General features: G+C 42.1%; 1 protein-coding gene across 1 annotated transcript in view; it reads left to right on the top strand.

The window, feature by feature from the left end:
* LOC106606764 (uncharacterized) overlaps positions 1 to 18,565 on the top strand; it is a 423,559-nt gene that overhangs the window by 206,986 nt on the left and 198,008 nt on the right. The gene's annotated exons all lie outside the window — the stretch shown is intronic.

The raw sequence follows: 18,565 nt of genomic DNA, 5'->3' as shown, positions 1-18,565 counted from the left end.
TGTTATAATATGTCTAACACTAGACTTATGGCAGATGAAACTCTAGAATAGTTAAACATTGGTTTCTTATTGTTTTTAAGTATACACTACAAGTATCAAGTTATTCTTGTGAAAACAAATGTATGGCAGTGGTTCTGAACATTTTGCTATTAAAACATTCCTAAAAATGAAATAAGATTGTCTGTGCTGAATGGGGAAATGGTTTTTGTACGGCTGCTCCCATTAGTTTTACCACTGTGACTCACTGTGATCTAGCACAGTAATACACTGCTGTGTCTTCACTCTTCAGGCTGTTCATCTGTAGGTACAGCTTACTGCTGGAGTCATCTCTGGAGAGGGTGAATCTACCCTGGACTGACTGGGAGTAGTAAGTAGTAGTACCATGTATAATACCAATCCACTCCAGTCCTTTCCCAGGGGCCTGTCTGATCCAAGCCATCCAGTAGCTACTGAAAGTGAACCCAGCTCCTGTACAGGTCAGTTTGTGGGATTCTTCAGTTTTCTTTACAACTGGTCCAGAATCAGTCAATGTCTGACCCTGAATACCTGTGGAAATAAAAAATGTTGAAGAGGGTGTTGAAGTTGGAGCCTAAAAGGGAATGTCATTGATAAACATATCATTAGGCTACATAGTCTCACCTGTTACATAGAATGTCAGTAAGAGTATTCCTGTGGTAGGAAACATGGTGAGCTGTGTAATTCTCTAAAGTTAGTTGAGACAGTCCTCAGCAGAAACAGCCTTCAACACAGACGTTAATAAAGATGGAGGACTGGAGAGTTTTGCATGAGCTCCTCCTCACTGAGAGGACCAATCGCAAGAGGCTTTGATAAATACCCACAGATCACCAGGTAGGCCATCTTGAGATGTGTTGCTATGATAAAATTGCTGTTTGTGATTGATGGAGAATACATTTCTCATTACAACACAAACCTGAGTTGTCAGGACAGTTTGAGAATTAATGTACTAATTATTACTCATGACAATAGAATAATCTTGGTACTTGCTTGTCATCATGTTATCAAAGTAAGGCCAAAGATCAACCATAACCTCAATGAATACCACAATATTTATTTGTTGAATAACATTTTAATAAATGTTTAATAGTGAGTGTATTCCATTATATTTATATTCGTTATTATCCTACAGTAGTCCTATGTTTTGACTTCTGACTGATACTAAATCTAGTTCATACAGTCATCAGATCATAGTAGGATTTATTTAATGTAAAAGCTAAGATCACCCACTCCTGGTGGGTGCGTATAACTCCAACCGTTTATTGGTTGGTGAGTTATTGTACAGGTCTGGTGCTGGTCTGTATCACTGTGACCACCGAGCACAATAATACACAGCTGTGTCCTCAGCCTGCAGACTGGTGATGTCTAAGTACAGTACATTACTACTGTCTCTGGAGATGGTGAATCTGCTCTTAAGAGGCTCCAGAGTTGATGGATCCACCACCTCAGATTATCCCAATCCACTCCAGTGTTTTCCCTGGCTGCTGTCGTATCCAACCTGTATCTTAGTCTGTCAGGACATAGCAAGAGACTTGGCAAGATAGTTTCACTGAATCTCCAGGAGCTTTGAGTTGAGCAGGGAGAAGAGAGCAACAGACAGGAACTTAACCTGACAAAAGAGAATAAATTACTTTTTCCAACCATCTACATCTTTATACAGAAATGAACACATGGGCAAAATCAACCTTATTTACTGGATTTACTGTCCAATCTTGTTTTGTACGCTGTTTGAAAATATACAAATCACCCCACTTACATGGCAGGAAGGCCAGGAAGAGGAGAGATGTATGAAACATGTTTCTCTGTTGAACGGCAGACAGTGTCTGTCTGGGTACTAATAAACAGGGTGGTTGCAGTGATGAAGGTTGTGTGTGTGTGTGTGTGTGTGTGTGTGTGTGGCTGCCCCTCAGAGATGGTCATTGATATACAGTTTATTGTCCGTCTTTTGCATATTGTCCGTCTTTCAGTGACAGAGTAAACAGGAGTCAATATTGAGACATCGACCTAGGATCCGGACAATATGCATATGCTGTACACATTTCCATGCATACAAACATTACTAACTCAACAATGCTGTTCTACAGTGATCATGGAGGATATAGAGCAACAGACTACTTCTGATGCTCTGTGTTTAACACCATGATCTGCAACTGCCTCTTCCTAGGGCTCCTGGCCCTGCTCTGCGCTTATCAGGAAGAATGTCTGACATTGATTGGATCATGTCATAACAAAGTACTCAGAAATAAGATGGTTTTCATGGTGAGCTGTGTGTGTACAATGATGGCTCCAATCTACCTAGGCACTTTGTTATAGGTTGAAGAGTTTTAGTCCAATCAGGGATGACACTTTTTAGGGCACCCAACCGCCATTGTGTAATTCGAGAGTTATACAATGCACTTTCTGCAGTTATTGTTGGTCTAGCATCAGTAAAATGTGACCAGTTAAGATGACATTTTAGTAACATTGAAAAAAGAAAAGTACAAAACCCTTTATTTCCCTTTCTCTGTTCTTGTTTTTCACCTCTCAGGTGAGGAAGAGGATGGCGAAGAGGGACCTGAAGGGGGTGCGGCAGTGCAGTGGTCATGTTTACAGGAACAACACGGCTGCTCTGGCGGTGACCCACTGTGGCCTGGCCATTTTCTCCTCTGTCTATATTTTGGTAATTTTCTTTCTGACACAAGCGTGCCATATTAAGGATTGTCATCACATTCTAATAGTTATCATGCCCCCAAAAGCTACCGATCCCCAGGTTCTGGCCGCAGCCCCAGTTCCGGCCACCGAGCGAGTCCAGGAAGACGCCTAAGGGGAAGAGGATAGGTTCGGAAAGGAGAGTCAGTACACATTAATAATACTAGACTTAATTGCCAGGAACGTTAATGCTACAGGCCTATAGTCATTTAGCAGAGATGGGTTTGTTGATTTGGGGATGGGTACTAAAGTAGAGATTTTTCATAAAATACAGTAGGTGCATGTTGTTGATCCAAAGAGGACTGAAAGAGAAAAGATAAAATACCAGCCAGTTCTCTGCTCAGTGCCTTAAAACATGACCACAGTTGTTGTCTGGATGGGTACATTCATGGTTAACTTGGTGTCACATGGGACATTCAAATTAACCTCTCTGGACCTAGTCAACAGCCAGTGGAATCGCGTCGCGAAAAATACAAATACCTCATAAATGCTATAACTTCAATTTCTCAAACATATGACTATTTTACACCATTTTATAGATTCACCTCTCCTGACTCGAACCACGTTGTCCGATTTCAAAAAGGCTTTACAGCAAAAGCAAAACATTAGATTATGTTAGGAGAGTACCCTGCCAAAAAAAATCACACTGCCATTTTCAAAGCAACTAGCATGCATCACAAATACCCAAAACACAGCTAAATGCAGCACTAACCTTTGACAATCTTCATCAGATGACACTCCTAGGACATCATGTTACACAATACATGCATTTTTTTGTTAGATAAAGTTCATATTTATATATAAAAACAGCATTTTACATCGGCGCGTGACGTTCAGAAAATATTTTCCCTCAAATGCTTCCAGTGAACAGCGCTACAATTTACAAAATTACTATTCGAAAACATTGTTAAAGTTTAATATTGTCATTCAAAGAATTATAGATTAACATCTCGTGAATGCAACCGCATTGCCAGATTTAAAAATAACTTTACTGGGAAATCACACTTTGCAATAAACGAGCAGGTATGCTCAGAAAAATAGGCTAGGCGATACATGTTAGCACCATCTTGGAACCATCTAAAATCAAAAAAACTATTGTAAATATTCCCTTACCTTTGATTATCTTCATCAGAAGGCACTTCCAGGAATCCCAGGTCCACAACAAATGCAGTTTTGTTCGAAAAAGTTAATATTTTATGTCCCTATAGCTCCTTCTTGTTAGCGCGTTCCGAAGGCTACTCATAGTGTACGAGGCGCGCTGGACTTGTCGTCACGAATGTGCAAAAAAAATATATTTACATTCGTTTAAACGTTGTATAACATAAATCTTAACCTGTTGGGGATACGGGTCAGTATTTGCATGTCCTTATAAAAAACGTACATGATTTAATCTGGTTACTACTCCTGCCCAGTAACTAGAATATGCATATAATTGTTTGATTTGGATTGAAAACACCCTAAAGTTTCTAAAACTGTTTGAATGGTGTCTGTGAGTATAACAGAACTCATTTGGCAGGCCAAAACCTGAGAAGATTCCAAACAGGAAGCGCTCTCTCTGACCATTTCATGGCCTTCTTGATCATCTCTAACCAAAACAGGGGATCTCTGGCATGACGTGACATTTTCTAACGCTCCTATAGGCTCTCAGAAGGCGCCAGAAAGATGAATGGTGGCTTTGCAGGCCCTGGCTGAAAAACATTAGCGCATTTTGTAAGTGGTCGATCTGAGGACAATGAGACTGGAGGCGTGTGCCCGAGCCGACACCATGTGTACTTTCTCTCTCTTTGAACGAAAACAACGACTCCCGGTCGGAATATTATCGCTTTTTTACGAGAAAAATAGCATCAAAATTGACTTTAAACAGTGGTTGACATGCTTCGAAGTACGGTAATGGAATATTTGGATTTTTTTTGTCATGAAACGCGTCGGGCGCGTCACCCTTGTTTACCCTTCGGATAGTGTCTTGAACGCACAAACAAAACGCCGCTATTTGGATATAACTATGGATTATTTTGAACCAAACCAACATTTGTTATTGAAGTAGAAGTCCTAGGAGTGCATTCTGACGAAGAACAGCAAAGGTAATCAAACTTTTCTAATAGTAAATCGGAGTTTGGTGAGTACCACAATTGGTGGGTGTCAAAATAGCTAGCCGTGATGGCCGGGCTATCTACTTAGAATATTGCAAAATGTGCTTTCACCGAAAAGCTATTTTAAAATCGGACATAGCGAGTGCGAGTGCAGGAGTTCTGTATCTATAATTCTTTAAATAATTATGTTTTTTTGTGAACGTTTATCGTGAGTAATTTAGTAAATTCACCGGAAGTGTGCATGTATTGTATAACATAATGTCCTAGCATTGTCATCTGATGAACATCATCAAAGGTTAGTGCTGCATTTAGCTGTGGTTTGGGTTTATGTGACATTATATGCTAGCTTGAAAAATGGGTGTCTGATTATTTCTGGCTGGGTACTCTGCTGACATAATCTAATGTTTTGCTTTCGTTGTAAAGCCTTTTTGAAATCGGACAGTGTGGTTAGATTAACGAGAGTCTTGTCTTTAAAATGGTGTAAAATGGTGTAAAATAGTCATATGTTTGAGAAATTGAAGTAATAGCATTTCTAAGGTATTTGAATATCGCGCCACGGGATTACACTGGCTGTTGAGTAGGTGGGACGCTGGCCCAGAGAGGTTAAGGGCCTTTTTCAACCAGAGCTTGAATAATATTCAAGGCGGACGATTGCATTGTCTTACTAAACGTTTCGGAATGAGAGAGTACCCATGGGCGTCCGCGTCATAGTAGTAATGGCCCTCCCCCTGTGACCAACTTTCCAAGCCTCTCTTTCGGTCAGTTTCTACCATAGAAGACTCAAACCACTTTGTAAAGACTGTTGACATCTAGTGGAAGCCTTAGGAAGTGCTAAATGATTAATAAGTCCCTGTGTGTTTCAATGGCAAAGGCTTGAAAGTGATTCCACACTTCAGATTTCCACTTCCTGTTAGGATTTGTCTCAGGGTTTTGACTGCCATATGAGTTCTGTTATACTCACAGACACCATTCAAACCGTTTTAGAAACTTTAGAGTGTTTTCTATCCAAATCTACTAATTATATGCATATTCTAGTTACTGGGCAGGAGTAGTAAACAGATTAAATTGGGTACGTTTTTTTCATCCGGCCGTGAAAATACTGTCCCCTATCCCAAAGGTTAAGTAGGGAAAAAAACCAGAGGGAGGGTTTGCATTGACATAGAGAGATGAAGAGGCAAGGGGTACTGAAGCTCATCATATTGTCTTAATGAGAGGGTCCACAGTAACTTGTGGTTATATGATGGAGAAGATTGGAGCTACATTATTGACTGTAGTTGATATGTAATCAGTTACTCACCAACTCTGAGCAATTATGTATAATTATTAATTAATTAATCATGTCTAAGCAAATTCTTTGATATCCTGTCAAAGATACTCATCTTGTCACGGACGTCGTAAGGATTAGACCAAAATGCAGCGGGAATGTGTATACTCATCTTCTTTTAATTTGGCAGAAAGAAGGAAAAACCGAAACAAAACACACGTATACAAAAACAACGACGATAACAGTCTTGTGAGGCACACAGCTAAACAAGAAACAACTACACACAAATTCCCATATAATAAACACCCCTCTTAAATAGGACCTTCAATTAGAAGCAACTAGGAGCAGCTGCTTCCAATTGAAGGTCAACCCAACAAACACCACATAGAAATAGACATACTAAAACTAACATAGAAATAAACTAACAAGAACATAACCCAACAAACCCCGAAACACTCTAAACAAACACACCCCTGCCACGTCCTGACCAAACTACAATAACAAATAACCCCTTATACTGGTCAGGACGTGACACATCTAGTGAAAACTGAATGCATCATTCTACGGGGGGGATTTGACCCCCAAATCCAGAGACTCACAGGATGCAGCAGCAGCAGAGATGCAGGGAACATGGTTGGTTTTGAAGCTGAACTGATGGGAGCTGCTCCTCTCTACACTCCAGGACTTAGAGACACACACAGAAACTGTTAATATAAGATGGAGGTGGAGAGAAAGAGACAAAGAGCATGGTACAATTTGCATAGGGAAAAGTGGCAGGTACAGTATGGAAAGAATGGGAATAACACTAAACCTTTTCTTTGATAACTATTCCAGATTGTAATACTACACTATATTGTCCTTGTAAAGAGCTGGACTGATACTGGTGCATAATAGGAAAGGCTCTTTTGATACTGTGAGCAAAACCTTTTGCCAACATTTTTAGCAATACAACACACCGGGTCTCCGGTCAGATATTCATTTCCAAAATGGTTCTCAATAGATTTGTGTTTTTTTCTTTTTCTTTGTATTTATTATGGATTCAAAGGCAGCAGCTACTCTTCCTGGGGTCCAGCAAAATAAAGGCAGTTTATACAATTTTAAAAACAATACATTCACGGGACTGTGTGCCCTCAGGCCCCTACTCCACCACTACCACATATATACAGTACAAAATCCATGTGTACGTGTGGTATAGTGCGTATGTTATCGTGTGTGTGTGTGTGTGTATGCATGTGTCTGTGCCTATGTTTGTGTTGCTTCACAGTCCCCGCTCCTCCATAAGGTGTTTTTTTTATCAGTTTATGATGATGTTGTATGACACCAGTGATAAGGGCTCCTTAAAGTGCCTGCTTGTGAACATGTTGCTTTTAAAACATTCTTACTGCAGTGGGTTGAATCAGGGTCAAACAGAGTGTTTCTTAGTAGTCTTAAATAAATCTACTTTAAAACAAAAGTACAACAAATCTGAACACCTACTTGAGAATGCTATTCATTGACCATAGCTCAGTGTTCAACACCATAGTGCACTCAAAGCTCATCACTAAGCTAAGGACCCTGGGACTAAACACCTCTCTCTGTAACTGGATCCTGGACTTCCTGACGGGCCACCCTGAGGTAGTAAGGGTAGGTAACTACACATCAGCCACGCTGATCCTCAACAAGTGGGCCCCTCAAGGGTGCTTGCTCATTCTCCTCCTGTACTCCCTGTTCAACCATGAATGCTTGGCCAGGCACGACTCCAACACCATCATTAAGTTTGCTGACGACACAACAGTGGTAGGCCTGATCACCGACAACGATGAGACAGCCTATAGGGAGGTCAGAGACCTGACTGTGTGGTGCCAAGATAACAACCTCTACCTCAACGTGATCAAGTCAAAGGAGATGACTGTGGACTACAAGAAAAGGAGGACAGGGCTGTAGTGGAGAAGGTTGAGAGCTTCAAGTTCCTTGGTGTCTACATCACCAACAAACTATCATAGTCCAAACACACCAAGACAGTCGTGAAGAGTGCACGATAAAGCCTTTTCCCCCTCAGGAGACTGAAAAGATTTGGCATGGGTCCTCAGATCCTCAAAAAGTTATACAGCTGCACCATCGAGAGCATCCTGACTGGTTGCATCACTGCCTGGTATGGCAACGGCTTGGCCTCCGACCGCAAGGCACTGAAGAGGGTAGAGCGTATGGCCTAGTACATCACTGGGGCCAAGCTTCAAATACTAATTTCCAGCAGAGCCAGTGATAAGTAGGGCTTGTATTCATTTACACATGTTATATTGAGGAAACATCTCTGTTCTATGTGATTTAATGAATCCTATTTTAGAATGAATCCCTGGAGGAAGATTTTTTTTTGTTGTTTACCCCCCTATTTTGTTGTGTCCAATTGGTAATTAAAATCTTGTCACATCACTGCAACTCCCATATGGACTCAGGAGAGGCAAAGGTCGAGAGCCGTACGTCCTCCGAAACACAAACCAACCAAGCCGCACTGCTTCTTGACACAATGCCCACTTAACTCAGAAGCCAGCCACACCAATGTGTCAGAGGAAACACCATGCACCTGGCAACCGTGTCAGCATGCACTGCGCCTGGCCCACCACAGGAGTCGCTAGTGCTTGATGGGAAAAGGACATCCCTGCTAGCCAAACCCTCCCTTAACCTCTTGGGGCTAGGTGGGACGCTAGCGTGCCACCTGTGGTGCACTCCATCAACAGCAGGTGCATTTCAAGAGCGGCAAATTTGAATCCAAATAAATGTCAAAATTCAAATTTTTCAAAAATACAACTATGTTACACCATTTGAAAGATAAACATCTCCTTAATCTAACCACGTTTTACGATTTCAAAAAGGTTTTACGGCGAAAGCATAAATTTAGAGTATGTTAGGACAGTACATTTACAAGAGTTGTGTGTAATGTTTTGTCAAGTCAAAGACAGGGTCACCAAAACCATAAAACCAGCTAAAATGATACACTAACCTTTTACAATCTCCATCAGATGACACTCCTAGGACATTATGTTAGACAATGCATGCATTTTTAGTTCTATCAAGTTCATATTTATATACAAAAACAGCGTTTTACTATGGCATTGATGTTGAGGAAATCGTTTCCCTCCAATAACCGGCAGTCAAGTCAGCGTCACAAATTAAATAATTAAAATTAGAAAACATTGGTAAAATATTATATTGTCATTTAAAGAATTATAGATTTACATCTTTTGAACGCAATCAACTTGCCAGATTTAAAAATAACCTTACTGGGAAATCACACTTTGCAATAATCTGAGCACTGTGCCCAGAAAAATACGCGTTGCGATACAGACTAGACGTCATGTTGGGGAGATCTAAAATCGAAAATACTATGTAAATAATCCATTACCTTTGATTCTCTTCATCAGATGTCACTTCCAGGTATCACAGGTCCATAACGAATGTAGTTTTGTTCAAAAAAGCTCATCATTTATGTCCAAAAATCTCCGTCTCGTTAGCACATGATGTAAGCCAGCCGGACTTCTCGTCATGAACGAGGGGAAAAAATATATTTCCGTTCGTTCAAACATGTCAAACGTTGTATAGCATAAATCATTAGGGCCTTTTTTAACCAGAACATGAATAATATTCAAGGTGGACGAATGCATAGCCTTTTATAACGTATTGGAACGAGGGTACCCAACATGAAGTAGCGCGCCAGGTGTCTAATGGGACATCACCGTTCCATGGCTCTTGTTCGGTCAGATCTCCCTCCAGAAGACTCAAAACACTTTGTAAAGGCTGGTGACATCTAGTGGAAGCAATAGGAAGTGCCAAAATATTCCTAAACCCCTGTGTTTTTCAATGGGAGAGGTTTAAAGTCAATACAACACATCAGGTATCCACTTCCTGTCAGAAAATGTCTCAGGGTTTTGCCTGCCAAATGAGTTCTGTTATACTCACAGACACCATTCAAACAGTTTTGGAAACTTTAGAGTGTTTTCTATCCATATATAATAAGTATATGCATATTCTAGTTACTGGGTAGGATTAGTAACCAGATTAAATCGGGTACATTTTTTTTATCCAGACGTGCAAATGCTGCCCCCTAGACCCAACAGGTTAACCCGTACGACGCTGGGCCAATTGTGCACCGCCCCATGCATCTCCCGGTCGCGGCCAGCTGCGACGAGCCTGGACTCGAACCCAGAATCTCTAGTGGCACAGCTAGCACTGTGATGCAGTGCCTTAGACCACGGCGCCATTCGAGAGGCCACTGGAGGAAGGGTTTTTGTACAGCTCTGTTGGTGGTTTGTATCACTGTGTTCACCGAGGACAATAATACACAGCTGTGTCTTCAGTCTGGAAGTTTTACCCTTGTAGAAGCACTGTACTGCTGGAGCTGTTATTACTAGAACTGATCTTGCTGTTCAGTGAATCTACAGTGGAAGTACTAATACTGCATGTATAACCAACATGCTTCAAAGGTTTGCCTTCAGCTTGTCGTATCCAGTGAGGACAGTAAGAATATATAGAAAACCCAGAGAATTTGCAGGAGATGCTGAAAGACTCTCCTGGTTTTATAAACACTGGACCAGACTGGATGAGTTCAATATCACAGTAGTCACCTGTAAGGAGAAACACGCATCAAAACACATCATTGTCAGTTTTCGTCCAAATTTAGAAATTGTAATTTCAGTGTTGTAATAAATGTCCAGAGAAACTCACAGGAGGCAGCTGCCAGCAGCAGCAGCAGAGATTCAGGGAACATGGTTTGTGTTGAAGCTGAACTGGTAGGAGCTGCTCTTCTCTACTCTCCAGGACTCAGAGGGATGTACTAGGACTCTCAGATACAGAGAGGTTTTTATATAGGAGGAGGACAGACACACTGTTTAAGTAGTGAAAGAACAAGAGCGTGCTTTGATGTACAGAGATGGAGTGAGGGAGTGGTTATACTGTAGAGGTGGGCATAGTGAAGCTCTTATAGTATTGTCTTAATTAGAGGGTCCACAGTTTGGAACTTGCGAGGTTGTAACTATATATTTAAGTGATAATGCCAGAGAAGACAGTGTTTGGAGGATATATTGGCATGGGTGTTTTTAGGCCCGAGATGAAGTTGAGTGCCAGCAAACCATGCCAATATATCCTTCAAACATTGGCTTTGAGGGCACAATCACTTTCATACAACGTGTTACCAACATATTCAAATAATGGACATATTTCCATAACATTTTTTATTGATTAATTTATTCATACTATTTCATCCTTCCACAAGATACAGTCCCGACGCAAATTTAAGGTTGCTACCCAAGCCGGCTGTTCATTCATTCTATCGGTTCGGTTGCCAGAGACGCAACCCAGTCGTTCAATCTTTTTGTTCTGTATCGATGGACATGACCCAGTCATTTGCTCAAATGTTGGTTGGCAACGTTCTTATCCCTTGCTTGCTAGCTAGCCAACTACGGCTAATTTACAGTCACAGCCAGAATTACAACAGTAGCTGCATTTATTTAAGCTGTTTCTAGAGACATTTGCCTACATCCTCAACAATGAGCAAATTATGAGCAATTTTACCTGGCATAGAAAATGTGTTCTCTCGTCAGGACACTGTTGTTCAGAGGAGCTAGCCAACAACACATCTAACACAACACTTCAAACTTGCAATGAACACGATGGAAGACAGAGAGCTGGTTTCAAGCTCAGGGCGCAACAGATGTTTATTTGAAAAGGACCACAGGAGGAGGCAGGTAGCTGGGTCCAGGGGCAAGCAGAAGGTCATACACAGGGGTTCCAACAAGGCAACAGTACAGGCAGGGAAAAGGCTGGTAACGTCGTCAGGGAGATCAAGCAATAGGTTGATAAAGGGAAATCCAAAAGGAATAGGCAAAAGGCATCATTAGTGAGGCAGGCAAAAACGATCATACACAGGATTAAATTACAGGGAAAAACAGCACTCTGACTGAATGTGTGTCACAAAACAAACAATACCTCACAATGATGGGGTGCAAAGAAATAAACTAAATAGTGTGTGATAATGACATACAGGTGTGTGAACAGGTGATCAGAATTCAGGTGATTGGGATCTGGAGAGTGAGCTGCGTTCAGGGGATCTATGTGTTTGAGAGTGTGAGCTGGAAAGTGGGCTGGAAAGTGAGCTGCGTTCAGGGGATCTACGAGTTTGAGTACGTGCTTGAGAGTGTGAGTTGGAAGCAGACGTTACAAACTGAAGCTGAAAAGACTGCAAACTAGCTGCACTTCATTTTGTTTTACTTTCAATTGACATTTCTTTGTATATATCCATTAAAATGGTGCCAGCTGATTCATGATTTTGACTGGGAGAGCTGGAGATCGAATTTGAATATTGAAACAGGTCAGATGGAATAGAGGAAAAAGGCATTTTAACGTCATAGGTTTAGCCGGTGGTAGCTTGTGGAATAGACACCAGTTGGAATGTGGTTTTAACCAATCAGCATTCAGGATAGGAACCACCCATTGTATAATGAGCAAACATATCTATTATGTCTAAGCCAATAATTTTTTTATCCTGTCAAAGATACCCATGTAGTATAAACTAAAATAACATTCCATGGGGTATTTGACTTTATTTTCTCACAGAAAGAAGGTTAATATATGATATCCAAGATGGCGTAGCAGTCAGACGTCTTTGTCTTTGTCCTGTATTGTCCCATGTATATATCTTTTCATATCTTTTTCTTCGCATTCTTTTTTATAATTTTTACTAAACCTCAACTTCAAAATACTCTCCTGCAACCCGCCTCACCCGATGTGGTGTGGATCTGTTTTTTTTCTTAAGTATTTCTATTTACCTTGGAATTGGAATCCCTCAACTGAAGCTAGCCAGCTAACTAGCTTCCAGCTATCAGTCAGCTAACCAGTGCTAGCGGTCATCAGCTAACCTTTAGCTCAGAAAGCTCTCGCCAGTTCGTACAATGCGTTTCAAACCAGAGCTGACTATTTTTCTCTCCATATCCCCGGATTCCTACCACAAACTCTGAACCTTTTCATCTGGACCATCGCAGCTAGTTAACCGCAACCCGGGTTGACTACTCCTGGCTAACGTTTCCGTCCCGGAGCAAGCACCAATTAGCCTGGAGCTAGCCCATGCTAGGCCCATCTCCCGGTTAGGGCTCCTGGGCTACTCCTGAAGCCCACTCCTGGGCTACAATATCCGGACCCCTTCTACTGCCGGTACGGGGCACCAAACCCCGCCAATCCTTCACGACTGGAATACCGACATAATCTGCCCAAGGATTCTAACAGGCCCCTCAGGCGCGATGTCCCCTGAAGGGCCACTCTGCTAACCGCGGCCTGCTATCTATCTAGAGCACATTGGACTGTTAGCTGATCCATCGGCCAGTTTCTTGGACCAATAATACCCATTTTGCCAATTGGACTTGGGGCCCCTCTGCTACTTGGCACCCTACTAATCCACGACTGGTCTATCGACGTCACCGCACGGGGAGGCAAAAACAGACTTTCCTCCATCGCAACGTCCCTCCAAGGCCCTTCTGCTAGCTTGCTAGCCCCGGCCTGCTAACTGCTAGCTTGCTAGCCCCGGTCTGCTAATTGTCTGAATCGCCCTGTCCTCAGCCAGCCCAACCACTCACCACCCATACGATCACTTGGCTACGCATGCCTCTCCCTAATATCAATATGCCTTGTCCATTACTGTCCTGGTTAGTGATTACTGTCTTATTTCACTGTAGTGCCTCTAGCCCTGCTCAATATGCCTTAACCAACCATGTTGTTCCACCTCCCACATATTCGATGACATCACTTGGTTTAAACGTCTCTAGAGACTATATCTCTCTCATCATTACTCAATGCCTAGGTTTCCCTCCAATGCACTGCACTCTCTTCCTACCATACCTTTGTCTGTACAGTACGCCTTGAATCTATGCTATCGTGCCCAAAAACCTGCTCCTTTCACTCTGTTCCGAACATACTAGACGGCCAGTTCTTATAGCCTTTAGCCGTACCCTTATCCTACTTGTCCTCTGTTCCTCTGGTGGTGTAGAGGTTAATCCAGGACCTGCAGTGCCTAGCTCCACTCCTACTCCCCAGGTGCTCTCATTTGTTGACTTCTATAACCGTAAAAGCCTTGGTTTCATGCATGTTAACATTAGAAGCCTACTCCCTAAGTTTGCTTTATTCACTGCTTATGACACTGCCAACCCGGATGTCTTAACCGTGTCTGAATCCTGGCTTAGGAAAACCACCAAAAACCCTGAAATTTCCATTCCTAACTATAACATTTTCTGACAAGATAGAACTGCCAAAGGGGGCGGTGTTGCAATCTACTGCAGAGATAGCCTGCAGAGTTCTGGCTTACTCTCCAGGTCTGTACAAACAATTCGAGCTTCTACTTTTAAAAATCCATCTTTCCAGAAACAAGTCTCTGAACGTTGCTGCTTACTATAGACCACCCTCTGCCCCAAGCTGTGCGCTGGACACCACATGTGAATTAATTGACCCCCATCTATCCTCAGAGCTCGTGCTGCTAGGTGACCTAACTGTGACATGCTTAACACTCTGGCCATCCTACAATCTAAAATGTATGCCCTCAATCACTCACAAATAATCAATGAACCCACCAGGTACAACCCCAAATCTGTAAACACAGGCACCCTCATAGATATCATTCTAACCAACTTGCCCTCCAAATACACCTCTGCGGTTTTCAACCAAGATCTCAGCGATCACTGCTTCATTGCCTGCAACCATAATGGGTCTGCGGTCAAACGACCACCCCTCATCACTGTCAAACGCTCCCTAAAACACTTCAGCGAGCAGGTTTTTCTAAACGACCTGGCCGGGGTATCCTGGAAGGATATTGACCTCATCCCGTCAGTAGAGGATGCCTGGTTATTCTTTAAAAGTGCCTTCCTCACCATCTTAAATAAGCATGCCCCATTCAAAAAATGTAGAACCAAGAACAGATATAGCCCTTGGTTCTCTCCAGACCTGACTGCCCTTAACCAGCACAAAAACATCCTGTGGCGTTCTGCATTAGCATCAAACAGCCCCCGTGATATGCAACTTTTCAGGGAAGTTAGGAACAAATATACACAGGCAGTTTGGAAAGCCAAGGCTAGCTTTTTCAAACAGAAATTTGCATCCTGTAGCACAAACTCAAAAAGGTTCTGGGACACTGTAAAGTCTATGGAGAATAAGAGCACCTCCTCCCAGCTGCCCACAGCACTGAGGCTAGGAAACACTGTTACCACCGATAAATCCACTATAATTGAGAATTTCAATTAGCATTTTTCTATGGCTGGCCATGCTCTCCACCTGGCTACCCCTACCCCGGTCAACAGCCCTGCGCTACCCACAGCAACTCGCCAAAACCTCCCCCACTTCTCCTTCAGCCAAATCCATATAGCTGATGTTCTGAAAGAGCTGCAAAATCTGGACCCCTACAAATCAGCCGGGCTAGACAATCTGGACCCTCTCTTTCTAAAATTATCTGCCAAAATTGTTGCAACCCCTATTACTAGCCTGTTCAACCTCTCTTTCGTATCGTCTGAGATTCCCAAAGATTGGAAAGCTGCTGCGGGCATCCCCCTCTTCAAAGGGGGAGACACTCTAGACCCAAACAGCTACAGACCTATATCTATTCTACCCTGCCTTTCTAAGGTCTTCGAAAGCCAAGTTAATAAACAGATTACCGACCATTTTGAATCCCACCGTAACTTCTCCGCTATGCAATCTGGTTTCAGAGCTGGTCATGGGTGCACCTCAGCCACGCTCAAGGTCCTAAATGATATCATAACCGCCATCGATAAGAGACATTACTGTGCAGCCATATTCATCGACCTGGCTAAGGCTTTCGACTCTGTCAATCACAACATTCTTATTGGCAGACTCAGCAGATTTGGTTTCTCAAATGATTGCTTCGCTTGGTTCACCAACTACTTCTCTGATAGAGTTCAGTATGTCAAATCGGAGGGCCTGTTGTCCGGACCTCGGGCAGTCTCTATGGGGGTGCCACAGGGTTAAATTATCGGGCCGACTCTCTTCTCTGTATACATCAATGATGTCGCTCTTGCTGCTGGTGATTCTTTGATCCACCTCTACGCAGACGACACCATTCTGTATACCTCTGGCCCTTCTTTGGACACTGTGTTAAGCACCAGCTGTCAGAGCAGCTCACAGATCACTGCACCTGTACATAGCTCATCTGTAAATAGCCCATCCAATCTACCTCATCCCCATACTGTATTTATTTTTTTATCTTGCTCCTTTGCACCCCAGTATCTCTACTTGCACGTTCATCTTCTGCACATTCTACCAGTCCAGTGTTTAATTGCTATATTGTAATTACTTCGCCACCACGGCCTATTTATTGCCTTACCTCTCTTATCCTACCTCATTTGCACATGCTGTATGTAGATTTTTGTACTTTATTATAGATTGTATGTTTGTTTATTCCATGTGTAACTCTGTGTTGTTGTATGTGTCGAACTGCTTTGCTTTATCTTGGCCAGGTCGCAGTTGCAAATGACAACTTGTTCTCAACTAGCCTACCTGGTTAAATAAAGGTGAAATAAAAATAAAGATATCGTCCCCTTCTGATAGATACATATAACTCCAACTGTTAAGGGTTGAGTGAGTTTTTGTACATGTCTGGCCCTGGTTTGTATCACTGTGAGTCTCTGGCACAAACATACACAGCTGTGTCTTCAGTCTGCAGGTTCTGTCCTTTTATAGTCACTGTCTTGTTAGAGGAGTCTAGAGTTTGTTCTTCAGTGAATCCTTGTAGACTGTGTTTCCAGTATATATTTGCCCAATCCACTCCAGTGCTTTCCCTGCAGGTTGTCAGATCGAAGCTGTCCAATAGCTATACAAAGAGTTTGAGACTTTATAGAAAGGTGGAGAGAGTGAGATGAGTCTAGCGACAAGTGAAATTTCCATAAGATATTGAAACAGGAATAAATAACTGCCAATATTATTGGAAAATAGTGGGGGTTAGAAAAGGCCTAAATTATGGAACACAAATTACATGGATAGTTTATGGCATTGCTGGTAATCCTAATATGTTGAAAAAATGTATTACAATTATAATCATTGTTAAAATGTATTTCCATGGTTGTGCTTGTGAACATTGTCATTCTACAACATTAATCTGAGGATATTGATGCTGCTTGTGTTGAATGGGGAAGTGTTTTTTTGTACAGCTCTCTCACCACTCTCTCTCACTGTGTGTACCGGGAACAGTAACACACTGCTGTGTCCTCACTCTTCAGGCTGTTCATCTGTAGGTACAGCTTACTGCTGGAGTCATCTCTGGGTGAATCTACCATGGACTGACTGGCAATACAATGGACTCGAACCACCACTGTGTATAAAGGCAACAAACTCAAGTCCAAGATTCATCCAAGCCATATGGTATCTAATGAATGTGAACCCAGAGGTGGAACAACTCAGTTTGTTGGATTCTCCAGGCTTTTTAACCACTGGTCCAGACTCAGTCAGTGTCTGACCATGAACACCTGTGTAAAAAGAAAGCAGAGATCATGCTGAAGTAAATAAAACTTGATTGACTTTTTCTTTGATAAACATTGTTAATATCCTACCTGTTAGAAACACTGTCAGTAAGATTATTGTAGGTTGGGAAAAGTATGTGAACCCCTATGCTAATGACTTCTCCAAAAGCTAATTGGAGTCAGGATCCAGATAACCTGGAGTTCGATCAATGAGAAGAGACTGGAGATGTTGGTTAGAGCTGCCCGGTCCTATAAAAAACACTCACAAAATGTGTTTGCTATTCACTAGAAGCATTGCCTGATGTGAACCATACCACGATCAAAAGAGATCTCAGAAGACCTAAGCTATAAGATTTGTTGACTTACAAAAAGCTGGAAAGGGTTACAAAAGTATCTCCAAATGCCTTGATGTCCATCAGTCCACGGTAATACAAATTGTCTATAAATGGAGAAAGTTCAGCACTGTTGCTACTCTCCCTAGGAATGGAGGTCCTGCAAAGATGACTGCAAGAGCACAGCGCATAATGCTCAATGAGATTAAGAAGAATCCTAGAGTGTCAGCTAAAGACTGAATGTTTACACAGTGTGTTCGATAAAGACAGGAAAATGTATAATTGTTTGTGTGTTATTAGTTTAAGCATACTGTGTTTGTCTATTGTGGTGATTTAGATGAAGATCCTATCAAATTTATTGACCAATTTATGTAAAAAAACAGGTAATTCCTAAGGGTTCACATTTTTTCTTGCCACTGTATGTTTTGAGGTTTACTTTTAGCACGTTTGCACTTAGGGTGCATCAATTGGTGTCACCTCGTTAGTCAGTATGTGTTATACCTGTGCTGGTTTCCATCTCATTAGTGGGAAGGTGTTTAACCTGTGCTGGCCCAGGTGCTATTTAAGAGTGGCTGCCCAGTGCTCCTGTTGCCTTGAGAGATGTGGCGGGTCAACAGCTTTAGTTGGCGCTCCCTATTTGAGTTACAGAAAAATAATCCTTTATCTAATCTTGCCTGTTTTCATTTAGCTCCACTTCAG

Source organism: Salmo salar, chromosome ssa06, assembly GCF_905237065.1.
Source record: "Salmo salar chromosome ssa06, Ssal_v3.1, whole genome shotgun sequence".
Classification (NCBI taxonomy): domain Eukaryota; kingdom Metazoa; phylum Chordata; class Actinopteri; order Salmoniformes; family Salmonidae; genus Salmo; species Salmo salar.
Note: the sequence above shows the minus strand (reverse complement) of the source record. Positions and strands in the feature narration are given on the sequence as shown.